General features: G+C 44.3%; 1 protein-coding gene across 1 annotated transcript in view; it reads right to left on the bottom strand.

Annotated features, from left to right (window-relative positions):
- The window catches only part of C1QTNF7 (C1q and tumor necrosis factor related protein 7), a 52,311-nt gene extending 47,155 nt beyond the window's left edge, over positions 1-5,156 (bottom strand). The window contains exon 1 of the mRNA XM_009583809.1: positions 4,929-5,156. The gene's annotated coding sequence lies outside the window, so the exon portion shown is untranslated. The remainder of the gene's footprint in view (positions 1-4,928) is intronic.
- Positions 5,157-19,031: the final 13,875 nt, after the last annotated feature.

A 19,031-nucleotide genomic window follows, 5' to 3' on the forward strand; every position in this document is an offset into this window, starting at 1 on the left:
ACTCCAGAGAGGCAAAAGCAGTCTCAGTCTTCCTCCAGCCACTGGGAAATCGGCTAGAGGAAAAGGGTAGAGGAACCGAGGGGAAGTTGGAGACAAGTAAGGACGTGTGGGACTGGGAGAGCTGCTAATGCAAGGCTGTGATCAAAGGCTGTTCTCGGGTTTTGGGACCAAAAAAGGACAGGCTCTGGAAGATAACCTTCAGAGCATATCTGTGCAGAGCTGGAGCTCATAAAGACTCAAAGGAGCCGATTGCTCTGTAAAAAAAATACCGACATGGTGTCTGGAACGGATGCAAAAAGCAGCCTAGGTGTTTCTCTGTTAAGTCCCAAACGAACCACTTCCACTGTTTAGTGACAGTGAAAAAGGACTCGAAAACAGCAGTCTGGGATGTGTCGGGGAGGTGAGCTCAATTCCCAGGTGCATTAAAGCGCAGCAGACCGGCGCTGTGCAGGAACATCAGTGCGGGGCTAGCAAGGCTGGCGTAACATCAAGTTTTTATAGACTGCTGAAAAGGGAAAAGACTTTTGGTCCTGAGTTGTAGCTGCTAGCGAAAATAGCTCCCTGTGTTCCAGCACAGGGAGCGTCTCCCTCCAAGAAAAGGGAGAGTTTTCCTGGAGAAATCCAGAAAAAGTTCAGACTTTTTTTTTCCAAAGGGTAAAAAAAAAAAGGGAGGTCCCTCTCTCAGCAGCTCACAGATCAGGTCCCCCCGTGCTGCGGTGATGGGATGCCCACGCTGGCCTGGACCCAGCCACGAGGCCCGTTGGACCAACAGAAAGAGGTGGGGCGAGCAGGCTGGGCACACACCTCTTTAGCTTTACCCTTCGAGCCCTCCTTGTTTTTATAGCATCGTCACTCCTCTTTTTATTGCACATTTTTTAAACTACATTTCAGGTCCTGCCTCTGTTATTAATACCCTCTCTGCTCTCATTTTTCCTGAAAGAAAAGTATCTTTATTGAAAGAATGTAGCAAAACCTGAAAGAAATAAAACAGAGCACATGAATTGCCATACATCCGAAAAAACCATCCCCTTACTGAACAGTTCCCTTCCTTCCCCAGCTTTAACCTCGGACTCTTGCCAGATGTTCCTGTTTGTTGCAGGGTGTCTGATTTTGGGTTTGGGGTCTCTCCAAAGGGGGAGGGCAGAGCTGGAAATAGGATGGGTGGCCTGATGGTGTCCAAACACAGTCAACTATCTCCATTAAATCTTGTTCGAGATTTGGCCTCCACTTCTGTAGGCCCTGTTCGGGTCTGAAAGACCCAGTACTCACATAGATGAGGAAGACAGATCCAGTAGATAGACTGAAGACGAGCCAATACATTTAAGCCAGCACAACATATGGACTCTTACATCTCTCAGCCTAGGAAAGATTGCTCCCCACAGATTTCTTCTAGGTTTGCCCAGACAAAGTGAAACATCCCAGCCAGTAAGACTTTTCCCTTCTTTCCCTCTGGATTATTTTATAACTGTATACCTCTCACTGCCAGGATCTTTTTCCCATTATGCACAGCCTATTCTTCCCCTTTAACAATGGTCTCCATTATCCTCAGTGATAAGAATTGATTTTATACTAAACAGTTCTGCCCTTCCCGACACATACACCTCACACAGAAATGTGTAGACTGTTTGATCATATTGTCATATCCCCCGCACCCCAAGGGTTAGTGAAACCGTAAAGTGTCTTTGAAGACTTGAGTCAGGTCCTCTGCAGTTCTGCCTTCATTGCTTTGAGCTTTCCTGTCTGCATCCGAGATCAGGTGAGGCTTGAGGCTAGGCACCCAGGAACAGATTCACACTGCTTTTGCAAAATGAAAACTGAATCCTAATTTATGAAGAACCTGAACAATTTACTTCGGCATTGCAAAATCAGAGTAATCTTCTTCAACCCAACAGAGAAACTACCCTTCTGATCTTCACCTCTTACTTTAGAGAGACCGTGAGCCGAAATGAATGCCTTTTGCTAAGAGTTGCAGCCTGATGCCTGTAACTAAAATGTAAATCTGGCCAGTAATTATCTCACTTGCAGCCTTTATTTTCTGGGTATGATCACAAAGACAAGCCTGCAAAGCCTCTAGAGTTCTCTGCCAAGGCAATCGCATAATTGCTTTGCTGTCCTTTTGACTAACAAAGAATCCACTTCAGCAGGTAACATGGAGTTTCACCTGTCTTGTATCTGTGACAGGCAACCTCTAGGAATCAGAAACACTGTGTTTTTTTAATGCCTCTTATTTGTATAAAAGGTTGCAGCCTTAGGATTTTCACTCCCCTGTGAGGTTACGTTTTTCTGGCCAATTCAAATGGGCATTTTATCATCTGCAGTGTGTCTCTTTGGGAACACAGATGTTATTTGATCATGCAATGACAGTACTTGTAATGTTGCTGTAGCATCTGTTTAAGAACCCTGGAAATTAGGTTTACCAGTGCATGGGTGTCGTGGTTTAACCTGGCAGGCAGCCAAATATCACGCAGCCGCTTGCTCACTCCCCCCGCCGGTGGGGCGGGGGGAGAATCGGAAAGGGAAGAGGGAGAAAAACTCATGGGTTGACATAAAGACAGTTTAATAGAACAGAAAAGGGAAAATAATAATGATAATGATAGAATATACAAAATGAGTGATGCACAATGCAATTGCTCACACCCGCGCTGACCGATAACCAAGTAGCGATTGGTACTTCCTGGATCACGCCTACCATTCATATACTGAGCATGACGTCACATGGTATGGAATACTCCATTGGCCAGCTGGACTGGCTGTCCTGAATATGTTCCCTCCCATCTTGTGTACCCAGCTCAGTCAGTAGGCATGGGAGCTGTCCTTGGACTAGGAGGGTACTTAGCAACAACTGAAAACATCAGTGTGTTATCAACATTCTCCTCATACTAAATCCAAAACACAGCACTAGCAAGAAATTTAACCCTATCCCAGCCAAAACCAGGACAATGGGACAGACCTGTGAATGGACATGTCATGGTGAATTAAGGATATAAGTCAGCGCTATCACAGTGAATGGGACAGAGGATCTTCTCCTGCAGGTACTCAAACCCAGCCCTTGGGACTCTGCTTATATGTGGATTTCCATCCACCTTCTCACCTTGCCACTGTGACTGAACCATAGATAAGTGCAACAGCAAAGTGTGGAGATGACAGGGGAGATGAAATAACATGAATACTGCGTTCTTTGTATTATTCCCTATTATTGCTGCTGAGCCAGAAGCAGCCCCTGTGGCTGAGATACTCCGTTTCAGAAACCATCTCGTCTCCTGTGTCACTAAGCAGTATGGAGTGGGACCAGCCTTCACCACCCGTCACCTCTCACCTACCCATCAGATTGGTATTGTGTGGTATTGGGGAGGAATAGGCAACCACTAAGGGAGGGGAATACATTTCCCAATCCCCGTGCTACGTAGTCCTTGCCCAGGTGACACCTGGTGGAGATGCCCCTGGCCTTACCTTTCCAGAGCTCAGTGAGGATGGTGATGATGGGCTTCTCACTCAGCACAAAACCTGGGGGCAACTTCATAGGCTTTCAGGATTTCCTCTGTGCCAGTGAGCAGGCATATCAGCCTCTCCACTTCCAGTTTTGCTTTTCTGCACCCTTTCCCCTGCTCTCTCTGCTCCGTGTTTCTCTACTCTTAAATGCATTTCTTAGGTGGAGTGTGGTCCATGGGGACACAGCATCAGGGGGACCAACAGCCCTTCATTCCCACCAGGGAAAATCTGCTCCGGTAGCACAGCTGAAGTTGTCCCAGGCCAGGGAAAACAGGGAGCAGGCACTATAGGAGGATGATGGGATTTTCTGCCTCTTTAATGCACCGTGCTATATAACACTGTAGTTGTGTGATTTCTGAAGCAGGTTGCTGTTTCTCTAGCTGCAAGTGTTAGCGAATTTCCATAGCTTGCACAGCTCCAAGGACTGTGGGTAATGCTGCGCTCACACCCATATTTTCCTAAAACTTCAGCCTGAAAAGCTTCATCATTTCCTTGAAAGTGAGTGGGTTAGAGAAATTAACCACCATTGTGAGTATCAGGTTTTGGGCAGCTGGCATGCAGGCAAGCCTTGCCTCAGCCTCGCCTGGATAATGGTAACAAGAGACCCAGGGGGAAAAAAGGAGCAAGAAACTGCTAATCCATTTACAGTGTCACCTACCCAGACCAGGTTGTGTTTAATCACTTACGTTCAGCATTTCATTTATATTTAACAACACACATTCTCTCCCCAGTCTGCACATAGGCACGAAGCATACTGCCGGTAGCAGTGGAAGCACAAAAAGTTAAATGACCTTGAAAAAAACCAACCAAACAGAAGAAACACCCCAAAAAATAACAAATGGATATATTTGCGAGAGTTTAATAAATTAAATGCAGGAGCTTAACTTTGCAAGAGCACAACCCTGAAGCAAAAGGATTTATTTGGTATTTACAGATTTTTTTTGCAAAACAAGTTTCTATGAAACCATAGCAACAAAGGTTAAAGTGAAGATTTGGAATGATGTTGGAATCATTCACGAGGGAAAAAACCAATAATCTCTGTTTCGGGTTGATGGAATGTGAGATTAAAGCTAAATAGAAAGAAATATTTCAAAAGATTTTAGGCAATTAAATCACCCTAAATCCTGTGAAAGGTAGACATTTAAAAATATTTTTTGTCAGAAAATTGTGTCCTTGATTTTTAAAAAAATCTGTCTGGTAACTTTGTGATAGTAATGTTATGTGCATAAATGTCCAAGTTTATTACTCTTCTCTTGCAAGACAAGATACAGAAACAGATTTCACTTAAGCCGTACTACAGTTGATTTCTAATGGAATCACATGTATCCCAGCAAAAATCTGCATTTTTCTGAAAGGATTCTCTATTGCGTTCCCTTCTTCAAGGGAAGAATGTATTTCAGAGAAGTTCGAATAGGAAAGTAGAATCAGTTACAACTTACCTTTACACTCGAGTAGATGACATCAGATTTTTCAGGGAAAGCAACAGGCTTCTTTTGGGTAGCGTCGTAAGAGTTGTAAATTCAAGCCAACAGGTAATTGTTGGTGATTCAAAATCCTTTAAAACACATTTAAACGCTGCAGTGACAAATAATGTACTTCGTGAAAACTTATTTGAGGCTTGATGCTCTTGTATTGAGTTTTGTAACTGTCTGTCTCAGCTAAATAAGCTCCCACTCCTTGCCTCGGATACTTGCCAGCTTTTCTAATTTAAAGCAACTGTGAGCTTGCTGTAAAACTCCTGCTGGAAGGAGCTCAATGTATACCATGGAGCAAGGAGCAAGCGTGTGCTCCAGACTGAAGCGGTATGACAGAGTCCTAACAGGACCCGGGGCATAGCCTCCCCGAGGTAATGTTATATCATCTTTGGAAAGCATGATAGGCTAAGTTGTCTCCTTCTCGGTAAAGACACAGAGAAGAGGAAAAAATCATGCTGCTTCTGGCATGTAGTCCCCTCAGCGTGGGATTTGGGAGGAGCAGCATCTGCCTCAAAGCGGAGGAAGAAGCAATAGCCTCAAATACACAAAGTGCTCAGAGCTCCCAAAGGAGCCTGGTCTCCGAATTGGCCAAAAGACTCCCAGTATCTTTAGAGGCACTGGTCCTTGGTCTGAGGCTTTGGGGACAGGTCCGAGGGCTTTCTCCTGAGCTTCCTCTGCTAATGTAATGCAGGGTGTCCCTCTCACAGGGGCTGGGACACCCAAGCTGAAGGTCATGGCTGAGTACAACCCCAAACTGCTCCCTCATGATTTTGGAGAGTTTCAGATGAAACTCATGGCACTGATCCTATCTTCTGAGACACTGTCAAGCTGTAAATAACAGAGGTTTGATTTTCAAAGGCATCCACTTAGTGGGGATGGCTCTGTGCTGCTTTGCTCAAATTAAGATAGTGGAGCATGTGAAATGTTGTTCATGCAGGAGAGTTGCCTGTGCCCATGTCGAATTCCTCCTTTTTGCAAAGAATTTATTTCAACCAGCTATGGTTGACACACACGGTATGCATTCATGAATTGACAGAAAAGGTCCCCTTTTGCAAATATGAGTTCCCTCTGCCCAATAGCTAAAAGCAAGCAAAGAAAAAGCCAAATTATAAAACATTATTGTGATTTGGGAAATTTCAGTCTCTGAGCTTCTACATTAGTACCTGTGCTGGTTCTGGGATAGAGTTAATTTTCTTCACAGTCACTAGTATGGGGCTGTGTTTTGGATTTGTGCTGAAAACTGTTGATAACACAGGGATGTTTTCATTACTGCTGAGCAGTGCTGACACAGAGTCAAGGCCTTTTCTGCTCCTCACCCCACCCCACCAGCGAGTAGGCTGGGGGTGCACAAGAAATTGGGAGGGGACACACCCGGGACAGCTGACCCCAACTGACCAAAGGGCTATTCCATACCATATGACGTCATGCTCAGCATATAAAGCTGGGGGAAGAAGAAGGAAGGGGGAGACATTCAGAGTGATGGCATTTGTCTTCCCAAGTGACTGTTACGCGTGATGGAGCCCTGCTTTCCTGGAGACGGCTGAACCCCTGCCTGCCGATGGGAAGTAGGGAATGAATTCCTTGTTTTGCTTTGCTTGCGTGCACAGCTTTTGCTTTACCTATTAAACTGTCTTTATCTCAACCCATGTGTTTTCTCACTTTTACCCTTCCAATTCTCTCCCCCATCCCATGGGGGAGGAGCGAGCAAGCGGCTGTGTGAGGCTTAGTTGCCGGCTGAGGTTAAACCACAAGAGTACCATAACAAACTTTTGTTTAAAAATGAGGGTCCTGAAAAGCCTATCTCAGATTATGCCCCAAATCACTGAGCGCTTTTGGAAATGAATCCAACCAACCTGCTGATGCTAAAGTGACATAAGGTTTATTGTCGTTGTTATTAAGTGACTTTGGCTTTGTCAGCCATATTTTCTTGCAAAACTAGTGTAAGTAAAGGTGGAATCATTGGACTGAAATTTTCAAAGGTGTTTGATGCTCCTGAAAGAGTAGATGAATCTTGTGTGACAAAACAAGCCAATGTCAAAATGCCACCTTTGAAGTGGCTATAAAATATCTGGTTCATTTGAATGTTCTAATTTACATGACACTGAAATATGAAGCATTTCATATTTTAAATTGAGAATTAAAAACTAAGATCCTGTGTATTCAATCAATATAGATAAAATTCTGCTGCCAATAATGGGAGAAAGGGTTTAAGGAAAACTAATTTTTTTTTTCTTTTCCAAGTTTGGAGTTTCATTCCAGTACTAAATGATAATAACCAGGATATAGAATACTCTGTTACAAAATGATATGGTACTGTGCAAACTTCAGTATATGATTTGACAAGTCTCAATTTTTCCCCAAAGTATAGCTGTAAGAGTATTTTTATTTTGCTCTGTGGATCTGCTGGTGGACTTGGATGCAGGTGGGCAACAGTGAAAGTACAAATACCATCCTATCACGTCACTTAAATGTACTGTAGAAACAATCTAAATGATTTCTCTATCTTAATTTTCATTTTGTGATCAGGCATTAGGTATATGCTTTTAGGTACTGGCACCTCTGGAAACTTGTATGTGCATGATTGTGGCAATTACCTAGAACTTTTAAAGATCATCTGGAGAGCATTGCCCGCAGTTGGCCTCTTTCTGCTCCTGCCAAGAGAAGCATGAGATGCTGCTTTCTCTTCCTGATGAGTCTTTCTTGGGAAAGTAGGGGATGTTGCCCCTGCCCCATAGGAAAAAAGCATGTTTTCTAACAGTCTGTGGAGAAGACCGGCAGGAGTTACGATCGTGGGCTTTGCCATTGATTCACATCTAGCTCTGGACTGAGTCTTCCTCACTTCCATTCATTAACCTGCCTCATAGGAATCTAAGGACTAAATAGCCATTAGTGAAGTAACAAATAATATTAATACTAGTAATTTTTTGGCAGCAATAATAAAAATCAAACATTTCTTCTGAGCTGTTAATGTTTTATGCCCTCTGAGACCACCTGGATAGTTTTCTGTGGTCCACAACACAAAGTTAAAGCACCCGCTGGCAATTTGCCTCTTATGTTAGCGAGAAGGAGGCTTAAGGAGGAAGATGCACTTAAAGCTTTGTTGGAAGAAAAGGGACATGAGCTCCAAAATAGCAAGAGTCTTAAAAGGAAGGAGTTGAACCCATTTCTTTTGCTTACCGGCTTTCCAGATGGGAGGCGGGAGGCAAGAGTAAAAGTGGAGGAGAAACTGCAAAGTGCTCTGCAAGTCTTGGAGGTTTAAGTGTTCAACAGAAAATACCAGTTCAATTTTTTTGGAAGAAAGATTATATTTTTATAGGGTTGCTCACTGGCACCTGTGATAGGCTCATTTTTAATCCCTCTAAAGTTACAATTCTAGGCAACTATTTCATATTTCAGCACCAGAACATTGATTTTCTTGCTTTTGGCTTTATCTAGATGCAGCTATGGTAGGATGGAGCTGCTAGCCGCAGCAGCTGAACCAGGAACTGCTATTTGGCATTCATGTCCTCGCAGGTACAACACAGCAACTAACACAGGGGTTAGGAAAAAAGGAATCATTTGTCTTGGAGAAATTTCAAAGGGGAAGAAAATGCCTCTTGCCTGTGAATGCAAGTCTTCATATGGTCCTGTACGTCTGGACATATGTTGCGTAACAGATTGTTGCATCTTGAAGACAAAAAACATGAATCCATGTAATAGATGCATGAGTAAATGTGCTCTAAGGAATATGGTTGTCACACCCTTGACAAATAGTCATCTTTAATCCTCTCATGTGGCAAGCAGCTGGGACTTTTTCCTGGTGACATCTTTAAGTCCTTTCTCTGACCAAAGTGTTTTAAGATTCAGCAGGTTCCAATAAGTAAGGATGTTTCCAACACAAATATCTGAACCAGGAATCAAACAAAATCCTTCATCAGCAGTGAACCACTAAGAAGTTGATTTGCTGGCAGGAAGGAATTATGACTTTGTGGCATTGAAAGGAGAAGTATCCTTTGATGTTGGGATTTGGGATTTTCCTGTGTTATGGCTGAATGCATTTATATCCAGATAATACTCAGTTATTCAATTGCCAAGATGTGAATGTAACTGCTCAGGATTCATCTTGCTTCAATACTGAGAGAATGAGCAGGTTTATATGGCACAGTGCACTCTAGGAGGTCACAAAGCTGCTAAAAGCCGGAAGCCTAATTCTCCCCTCACACAGAGTGGTGTGAATGAAGACTGGCTTCATCCAGGAAACAGAAATATGTCATTGTCCAGTGGCCCTAAATGAGAAGAAAAATCAACTGTTACATGGAAATATGATGTCAAAACACATGGAAGTTTTTGCTTAGTTTGGTTGTTTGGGGTTTTTTTTGTGGGTTTGTTTTTTTTTTTTCTTTTTTTTTAATAGCTAGCTCTTGGCATTTACAGCTTAGTCGGTAGAAGAGTTCATAAGGTATTCCCAGGGTGATAACACAGAAAGAGCTAAGAAAAAGATCAGTGTGAAAACTTCAGTAAATTCAGGTATCACTATTAAGGAAACAGAAGAGGGAGGGATGGGCAGTCTGCTTTTAAGGGGTGCTGCTTTCATGACTCCCAGTTGGTGCACCCCTCTGGAGATGTCCAACAAGTGAATGGCTGCAGGATGGGGACACATTGATGATGAACAGCTCATGTCCAGATGATTCTGCAGGTGCTGGGACTGCATACCTCAGGGACGCATCTGGGTACCAATGGATTAACTCCACATGCATTTTTTATATATATGAGATGCAAAGTGCAGTTCCAACAGGGCCTGTGACTTTTCAAATTGCTATAATTTATTCTAAGCTTAAATTTGCTAGAAAACACAGTCCAAATCTCATTTACCCAACAAGATTACCTAAGTAAAGATAGCTCTGCTCTGCACCTCCAATCTATCATTAGTCACCAATATAAAACTAACATGTCGGGTTTAAATCTTATCTGCTTGGAACAGCTTGGAACAACTCTGCTATACGTACTGTTTTGAAATTGAATGCTATTTGTTGCAAGCAGAATAGCACATGACATTTCTCACCCCCCAGCGAGTCAGATCACCCTAGTGTTAGGGCTTGGAGTCTTAATGGGGCAGAGCATTGCAGCTCCATTGCCTCCACTATATATCTGCAATTAAAATTTTAGTTGCAGTTTCACTTCACCTGCCTACGCCTCCACATGATGAGGGGGGCTTTTTTCCTGCCGCTTTTTTCCCCTCCCTTTTCCTTCAACAGCACACTTTTCCAGCAGGAGTCTTAAACGCCAGAGCCCAGATTTGCAAAGATGTTTTGGTGCCTCAGGCCATCACTGGGAATCTAGTGAGACTTACAGGGCTCCTGAAATGAGTGGGGGCTGTTGTAAGCTAACAACATCTGCAAAAAGCAATGCTTTGTCTAAATTGTCTATCTTGTTTTTTCTCGGTTAGTCTGTTTTCTCAAAGCAGAGAAAGTGACCATTGTGCCAAATGCAGACCAAAGTATCTGTTGTCCAAACTGGACATTTGTGTTACTCAGAAAGTGTCAGGTTAATATCACTGGCTACAGGTCCTTCCTTAAAGTTAACAAAACAAGGTCTACCTTCACATTACTTTGAGCGGGAGTTAGGACCTCACATGGGCTGAGGAGAAGGTTATAGACATGTTTCACTAAATTCCCAGGATTTTATTTCTTCCAAATCCACACAAACAGTCTATGATGGAAATAGAAATAAAGTCCCCATCTGTCAGTTCACATCCCTTTCAGAGCAAGATTATTGTCTTCGTGTCACGGGTGGCTGTACAGATGTACCCTCCAGAGGCACCACAGCTTCCTCTCCATGAAGTCTCAGCTTATCACTTTCCTTTATTTTGGAAGAGGAAGCAAGCCACCAGTTTATCTTCCACTCGTATTAGCTAGATGGAATGAAAACATGTTTGGTATTCAAGATGGTGTAATAAGAACAGCTTATATTTATTTCTCTTCTGCCAAGTGCAGTCAAGCAGCAACTAAAGATAAGTCTGAAAGTAATGGAGACCCATTTAAAATTAGCACACATACTGATTTGGAAGGATTGGGAAACGAAGTACTTCCTCTGAGCATTATTAGCAGTTTCCCCTTCTGGGTGCATTGGGTTTGTACACGCGAGAAAGCAAGCTCTGCTGGCCCCTCGTCAGTGCTCTTCTGACACCGGTGAAGTTCCCACAGCCCTGCTGCTACTGCCATGTCGTGGGCAGGAATCCCCCAGCGCTACCCACCAAAACATTAAATCTGAGGCGTCCATACAGTTATTACAACGAAGGCCTGTTGGCATTGGAGACCACAAAGAGAGACTATGGCAGCACTGGTACACAAGCACTCCTGCCCTCCTATGTTCATTGCCCAGGACTAAAGGGTACGTTAGAGAGGTCATGTTTCTACAAGCCCCTCATTCAAAACCCTTATGAAGAAGAATGCTACAGCTATTCACAAAGGTTAACAACATTTCGCTGCTTGCATACATCAATCTTAATTTACTTGAGATGTTGACACAAATCTATTCGGCATCACAGATGCAAACTACTTATTTTTGTTCTCTTCTGTTTCAACAGGATAGTGCAGGAAAGGACTTTTATCCTGTTTCATATTCCACAGGGCTATGCATGTAGCACTTCAAGTCATGAAGAAAACATTATCAGCTTGAACTACTTTCTAGTTTCCTTATTTTGTTTGTTCAAAGAGAAAGTTATTCGATTTATTATGCTTGGTTTATCTGGAAGCAGTCCGCAATGTGCTAGCTGACTGCTTTGACCTTTTGCATATTCTGTAGTTGATTGGTTTGGCCATCCATCTTCTCCACTTGTTGAAACCCTCACTTAGCAAAGAAAGGCCAACAGCCAAGCCTGCGTGAAAAATGTGGCGCAAAAGGAATCAATTAAGAACAGGGTATGTTTCATTGTATTTCCCATAGACATTGAAGATTATGCAGAATTTGAAAAGTTGCCTGAGGTGCCTGGACTTCACAACTGCTGACAAATTATGACTATATTACAGTATTTTGATAAATCTTTTTGGGAAAAATTATAATCTTATGTGATCCCACCACCCCGGTACAAAGCAGTTAATATTCCTATTTCTCACAGTGATCTAACTTCTACTGTTGGTCTCTCCAGTTTCTTTCTAACTATCTTGCCAACTCCTTTAATTTAACATAGCTAAAACCAAACTCCATATTTTCCTTGTCTAATTCCCTGTAATGTATTACTTTTGACTATTCCATCCTCACTTTTGCCCAGGAATGTGAAGAGGGGAAAAAAAAGATAGATATGAAGAAGCTGATATGGAGTTAGGATTTTAATCACAGCTTTCAGGCAAAGTTCTCCAGAGTATGCCCACTCTGCTGTGCCCATACACCTGTTCAGATCTGCCGTCCTACTAGTTATGTCAAGCAACCATCTCTCTGCGTGGCTTTCATGAAAGGCTCATCCCCATGAGTGTTTGTTCAGGTGTGCCGCATTCCCAGCCCCAAACTCCCGAACAAATACAGGGGTGAGTGCTATGTTCATTTTATCATTAGCATTGCTAGTGCTAGGAATGGGTACCAAAGCAGCCCTACAAGCACAGGTGGGAAAGAAGATCCACCATCTCCAGATGAGGGCCCTAATCATAGGGCTAAAGAGCAAATAAAGCTCCCATTTGCTCAGTGACCTTTGGATTCACAACTTCTCTGCAGCATGGCACAGCTTCAGCAGAGAGGTAGAGGAGGTCCTCTGGGCAGAGAAGCCCGTAGCCTGGTGGTCAGGGCACCCTCCCAAGCAGCAAGAGGTCTAGACTTGAATTCCCTCAGGCTCAGGGTAGCTCTCAACCTGCATATAAAACTCCCCTGGACAAATGCTATTAATAAAAGGCTATCGAGCCCTTGGATGTGGAGGGCTGCATCTATTCTAATCGTGTTTTGAAAGGAGTGTTCTTCAAAATAAAGGAGTGTTCTTCATCACAAACCTCTCAAAAGTGGGGTTTATGAAAGTGTTTCAAGCACTATTGGCCTTCAGCATAGGTGAAAAAAATCACTGTAAAAGAAATTCAAACACCAAAAAAGTGAATTTTTAAGTGTACATGTATGACAATTTGTGCTGAAATGTTGGCAGTTCTGTCCAGAAAGAAATACAGCATTTGGACGAGTCTCAGCCCAGTTACCCAGTTTCAAAACTCATTATTAAGTTGTAGCAATTAGTCACTATAGTAAAAGAGAATTGGATAAGAAAAGGCTGTATACCTCCAGTAAGGCGGAATTGTACTGAATTCATGCAATGCATCACCAGGAAGACAAAGGCATTAAAAAAATACACATTTGCTTTATCTGATGAGAGTGGTTTGTATAAATGGAGAAACTGAAAAAAGTCCCTTACCTGAAGAGGGACAGTTTTTCTACGTAATTCGGAAAATGTCCTGCCTTCCAACCTACCCAATGTGGCCCTTGATCCGCGCACGTCTCAGGCAGAAAGGGCAGCTGCCAGGTGCAGCTCGGTGTTCACGCCACGAGACAGTCAGCCAGACAGTCTTTAGAGCTATCTTCATAACCCAGCAAATATCAGCCTTGCACACGAGGCACCATATGGTTCTCCCTGAGTGCACATACAGCTGGCTTGGGTTTGAAGAAAGCATTATCTGACACCCTCCTGCAAATGATTCGAGGGTTACTCCAGGATAAAATGGCAATTGCTCAAGAAAACCAAACACTACATATGGATATGCATGTATATTCATTTCTGCTGTTCCTTCTCTGGCTGGCTGATAGACTGTCCTTCCGGCTGCTAAACTGCTATCTTTTTTTAAATGCTCTTTAATTTAATGGAAAGAGGATTCTTCTAATTGTTAATTGACACCATTCCCCAAAGCTAAGACAAAACAAATGCAGGGATGCTGAAGCTCAATTAATTACAGATGGCACCGTTGTACAGCAGCGGAGCAGGATGCAGCCTGTGTTACCAGCAGATTACTGGTTACTCAGCATCAAAAATAATCCCTTAAGCTCAGCCTCTTTGGAAAGACTGGAAAGATCCATGCCATTAAATTTCTGTTCATAAAACTTTATTGTCTATGGATGCCTTTCCAAGTGAGTAGGCTGTTGGCTATACACATTTCCTGACCTATACAAGTTCTCTGACACTAATGGTAAGAAAATATAGCTGGTAGCTTTCTGAAATGAAATGTCTGATTCAGAACAAACAAATCACTGCTATCACAATTAGCTTGACTACTTAAACCTGCTGTAGCATAATAGCACTGACCAGAATGAGCAATTTATCTTAAAAGCTGGAACATTTATTTTCGTTAGCAGAAAGGCCTTTCTTTCATGCATTCAGAGATGTATCAGAAAGGCCAAAAGCTTAAGTTAGGGACTTCAGCAGGCACAGCTGAAGGTTTTAACGCTCATCCTAAATCCCCAAGGTGTGCTGCCACGGTGGAGACCTACTGCTACCTTTGTGCAACTGAGTATTGTTACTAACAGAAGACTGGGGATCGGGGCCCACAAGTACTTGGTTTTCAAATATACAGGTGTTGGGGAACCAGATAGGGTGCAATCCAAAAGACAGGCTGAGCTTATCTAGGAGTTCCCTGCTGCCCAAATGGGGTGTTTGCCCCCCCAGCACCCTGCCCTGCTAAGCCGTGCACTCCAGCTGCTGGTCCTCCCACTCATTGGACACTCCGTGGGCAGAATCAGCTCATTAACCTGGCATAAACTCACCCAGCTAAAACTTGCATCTTTCTTCTGCCAAATTAACAAGCCAAAAGGATCACTGGAGGGCTCAGGGTGCATTAAAGGCAGTGCAAAGGAGCTCAGTGGGGAGCCGGCAGGGAGGGACTCCCTGCAGCAGGAGGGACGTGGCATGCGTGGGGCTGTGGCCACTGGCCCCGGAGGTGCCCACCCATGCCAGGCTGCAGGTCAGACCTGAGCGGCTGAATGTGTTACCACCCACTGGCATCACCACCCTCTTCTCAGCAGGCTGCTAAGCCCACAGCAAGTGGGGGTGGTGCTGGGATGTACAAGACACTGCAGTTCATGGCATGGTCCAGTTTTCAAGAACGTGGCCGGAGGCAGTGATATTGCAATCGCTTGCTGAGACAGGGAGTGCACAAGTTTGCCTGGATAGTGGGATTTGATTTAGGTTTGCAGGACATTTTTCATTGAATTAAAGAAACAGAGACCAGAGTCCATGAGTCTTTGTTCTAGGTTTTTATTGGAGTGCCTCAAGCAGAAGATGCTACAACCTTACGGTCTCTTCCCATGGTGTCGTGGCTCTCAGCATCCCTCTCTGTGGGAGGGATGGAGGCTGCCCAGCCTGGCTGCTGGGGCATTGCACTGGGAGGAAGGACTTGGAAACTCTGCTCCTTCCTACCCCACTGCTCTCATAGCAAAGCTTGGTGCTGGGGTGAAGGTGTGGTGTGGATGGAGAGAAGGTGCTGAAGCAGCAGCGGGGAGCAGCCCAGAACTGGCTGGTGGGACGGTGTGGTTTCAGCCAGGCCACGGGGACAACGGCTCGCACGCTCGGCCAGATGGCGTTAGTGGAAAAAGGAGCGGGAAGGGGAGGAGAGGAGCGCTAACGCTTTCCTTGCCGCTGCCCCGAACAAGCGCCTCTGCAGCTCCGCCGCTCAGGGGTGGGAGGCAGCCCCCTGCCAGAGGCTGGGTCCCCCCTCTTCATCCTCACCCAGCCCTCCGGCTGAGCCTTCGCCGCTTGGAAATGAAGGTACAAATGTAATACGAAGAGCAGCAAGGAATTTGGAAAATCCTGCGACGCGGCAGTAGTTGGAGTGGTAACAAGCCCAGAAAGCTGCAAAGACCATCACTGCCATGCTCCGATCCCGGCGAAGGCAGGGGGCTGTTTAACTAGCTCACCGCAGCAAAGACGAGAGCGTGCAGTCTTAGATGAAAAGACGTGTATTTGGATATGGAAGCCTAAAAAGAAAAATAGAGTATTTTATACCCTTATTTTTTTATCCTTTTGTGTGTGTGTGTTTCCTAACCAATTGCTAATTCAGTCCATCTATAGTGAATAAACAGACCAGTATTCTGGAATCTGTTTTTAATTACAGTGTTGTTTCTCTTTAATGATGAAAAATGAGGATATCCTTTCTCTGTCCCATGTGACCTGTTTTCTATAGGGTTTCTATTTTAAAAATTTCCAAAAATCTTTCTTTTCTGGTTCCAAAATGTCCCTGTTCTCCACCCTTTATATTTCCTGGACAGCGTTTTAACTCCACAGTAACTAATTGCGCTGTGAATATATTTATCCTTGCAGATATGAGAGAGACCTCTAATTTCCGTAGCGCTGTTTTCCAAAATTTCTTGAAGCTTCCCAAGTGACTCCAGCCAAACAACCCAGGAGTAATAGTGCTGCAAGGCAAAACAATTACATCATTAAGAATTACTAAGAAATCGTGGACTCAATCTCTTTTTTGCACTAATGTCTCTTCATGCCTCTTGGCGGTGTTTAAGAGGGCTCATTAAGGGTTACTCTGCCAGGGCAGAAGTACCTGAGTGGACTTACACGTATGAGGCTCATCTTTGAGATACAGAATTACTTTAGTTCCCAAATGACCCCGAACACAGAGAGAACAACCACGGTTTTAATTATCATTCTTTGATACCCTCTCTGTCGCTAAAAGCCTGTCCTTCGTGTGAGAATAGAGCACCTGAAAAGTGGAACCATTTTTATAGGGTATTTTTGAAATTTGTAAGCAGATATTCCTCTCCACTTTCTAAATCTCTTTCAAAGGACCTTCAGAATCACTTCTCCCAAGCAGTGAGGGTAAAATGCTTTTCTCTCCCAGCACCCACAGGTTAAACCTCTGAAGATGTGAAACTCCGAGATGTCCTTTGGGATTTTAGGGAAACTCCCTTCCTGGCCACCAAAAGCTATCGCTGCAGAGGCCCTCGGATGCTCTAAAGGACACACATTTGCAGACATACGGTATCACAGAACTCACAGGGCTGTAGAAAGAGAGCCAGCCAAAACGGCTGAGGGAAGCAGGGAGGGATCCACATGCGTCGGAGCCGCTTTTGTGCTGCAGGAACCCGAGAAGGAGCAGAAGCAGCAAACCCCGCCTGGACGGGATGTTCCCCCGCCTGCGTCCAGCTGCCGGGGAAGCCAGCGGGGAGATTCCCACCGGCATCAGGGGATGTGAGCTGGGGGAGAAGGGCATCCCACACGCGCACACTCACCCAGAGCCGGCACCACAGCAGCGTGCAGTACCTGGTGCTGCTTTCCCAAAGCCAAAGGCCATCACACTGAGGGACAGGCTATCCTCCACCCCAGGTCCCCTCCTGATGTCAGTGTCGAGTGCAAGGCGAAATGGCAATTTTTAGAGGGGATGAGGTATCAAAGGGATTTGAGCATCACTTGCTAAGAGCTTCAAAATTATTTTCTCATAACTTCTTGGTTAAAATTAGTATTTTTTTCCCTCCAACATGCCACAAGGCCATGATTACAGCTTAATGCACAGAGGAACTCTATACATTTTGCTAGTCGTGCCAAGAAAGGGAGCATGGCTTGACCTTTCCCCTTGCATACCAGCATATACACAAGGAGATAACTCTCTATCTGACCACTTCCCTCTGTTTTCCACATGAGCTCACCTATTTCCCTCTCTATGTTAGAATTTGTGCGTGTATGTATGGTGGTTACCCACAAACAAGGAATCTGCTATTTTCAAACATCCACATTTGACACCTTTCAATATTGGGTTAAAAAGTCTAGATAATGGTTTTGCAGCTCATGGATTTTTTTGATTCAGCTGCCAATTGGGAGAAGAATTGGGCTAGGCTGCTTTGAAATACTTAATGTTGCTTTTCTCTTTTTTTCAAGCAAAAACAAAAGGAAAAATGGAGGAGGAGAGAAGAGCTGCTTTCAGTTGGAAAAAATATTTAATTTTTTGAACACTGATATTAAAAGACAATGAAGCAAAAAAATTTTACTGTCATGAAGTGTAGGAGACCAACTCCTTCCTCTGCTTCAGGAGATCTGAATCCATTCCCCCCTCCAGGAAAATATCCTGGTGTCCAGCCACGAGGATATTCTTGGGTGGATCCTCTCAGTCTCTCTGACATAAGTTCAGCTTTACACAGCCTAGGTGAATGTTTTCTGCACTGAGAAGATTATTTTATCATTGAGAGGGTGAGGGCACTCCCCAGTGATGGGGGAGGCTCCAGTTCCCAGTCACTCTTCCCGTGATTCAAAGCAAAATCTCAGCATGAGTTCACAAATTCTCATCTGTGCTTCAAAATTATTTTATTTCAAGAATACGTGATTTATTCCTCTGCCCCCTCCCCAAAGAAAAGGCAAAGGAAACAGAATACTCCCCTTAGCTGTTCTCCAGATAATCTGTCTGTTAGCTTAGTGGCTACTTTTAATCCTTTAGGAAAAAAAGGTGACGTAAAAGCAACATTTGCTATTGTCACAGTTGAATTCCATGGGCAGAAATGATCGAATCGGTGCTCCCAAGCCACTCACTGAGGGGAGTGTCTGCTGCTGAGCAATTAAGGAAAGTCCCTCCTCGTGCAGATGTGTTGCATCAGAGAGGGAAGATCTGCCATGCTCAGGGCAGAGGGACTGTGGGGAGATGGGGAAGAAGGGATGTGGGGATGTGCAGATGCAGGGGTGTTGGAATGTGGGGAAGAAGGAATGTGGGGATGTGGGGATGTTGGGATGGGTGGAAGAAGGGATGTAGGGATGTGGGGATTCTGGGATGTGGGGAAGCATGGGTGTGGGGATACAGGGATGCAGGGATGTGGGGATGCAGGGATGTGAGAAGGTGAGACCCTCCTCCCCAAAATGGAAAATCCTCACAGCTCCACAGACACACTGCACTGGGTGCCCGAGAATGAGTCCCATTCCCTCTGCAGCATCAGTCTCCACAACAGACATCCAACCAAATTTTCCTTCAAATGAATTAGAGCCAACACCGCTAGGAAAAAGAAACCAAACAAAACAACAGCAGAAAACTGGCTGTGCTTGTAGCAGCTTGTTTGCTGCCGTAGATGAGAAGGTTTTAGGAACACGCCTGGACTCCGTCCGTAAGGAAGCTGGCAGAGTTGCCCGAGGCAGGCTGCGGG

Source organism: Fulmarus glacialis, unplaced genomic scaffold (assembly GCF_000690835.1).
Source record: "Fulmarus glacialis isolate BGI_N327 unplaced genomic scaffold, ASM69083v1 scaffold21428, whole genome shotgun sequence".
In the NCBI taxonomy this organism is placed as follows: domain Eukaryota; kingdom Metazoa; phylum Chordata; class Aves; order Procellariiformes; family Procellariidae; genus Fulmarus; species Fulmarus glacialis.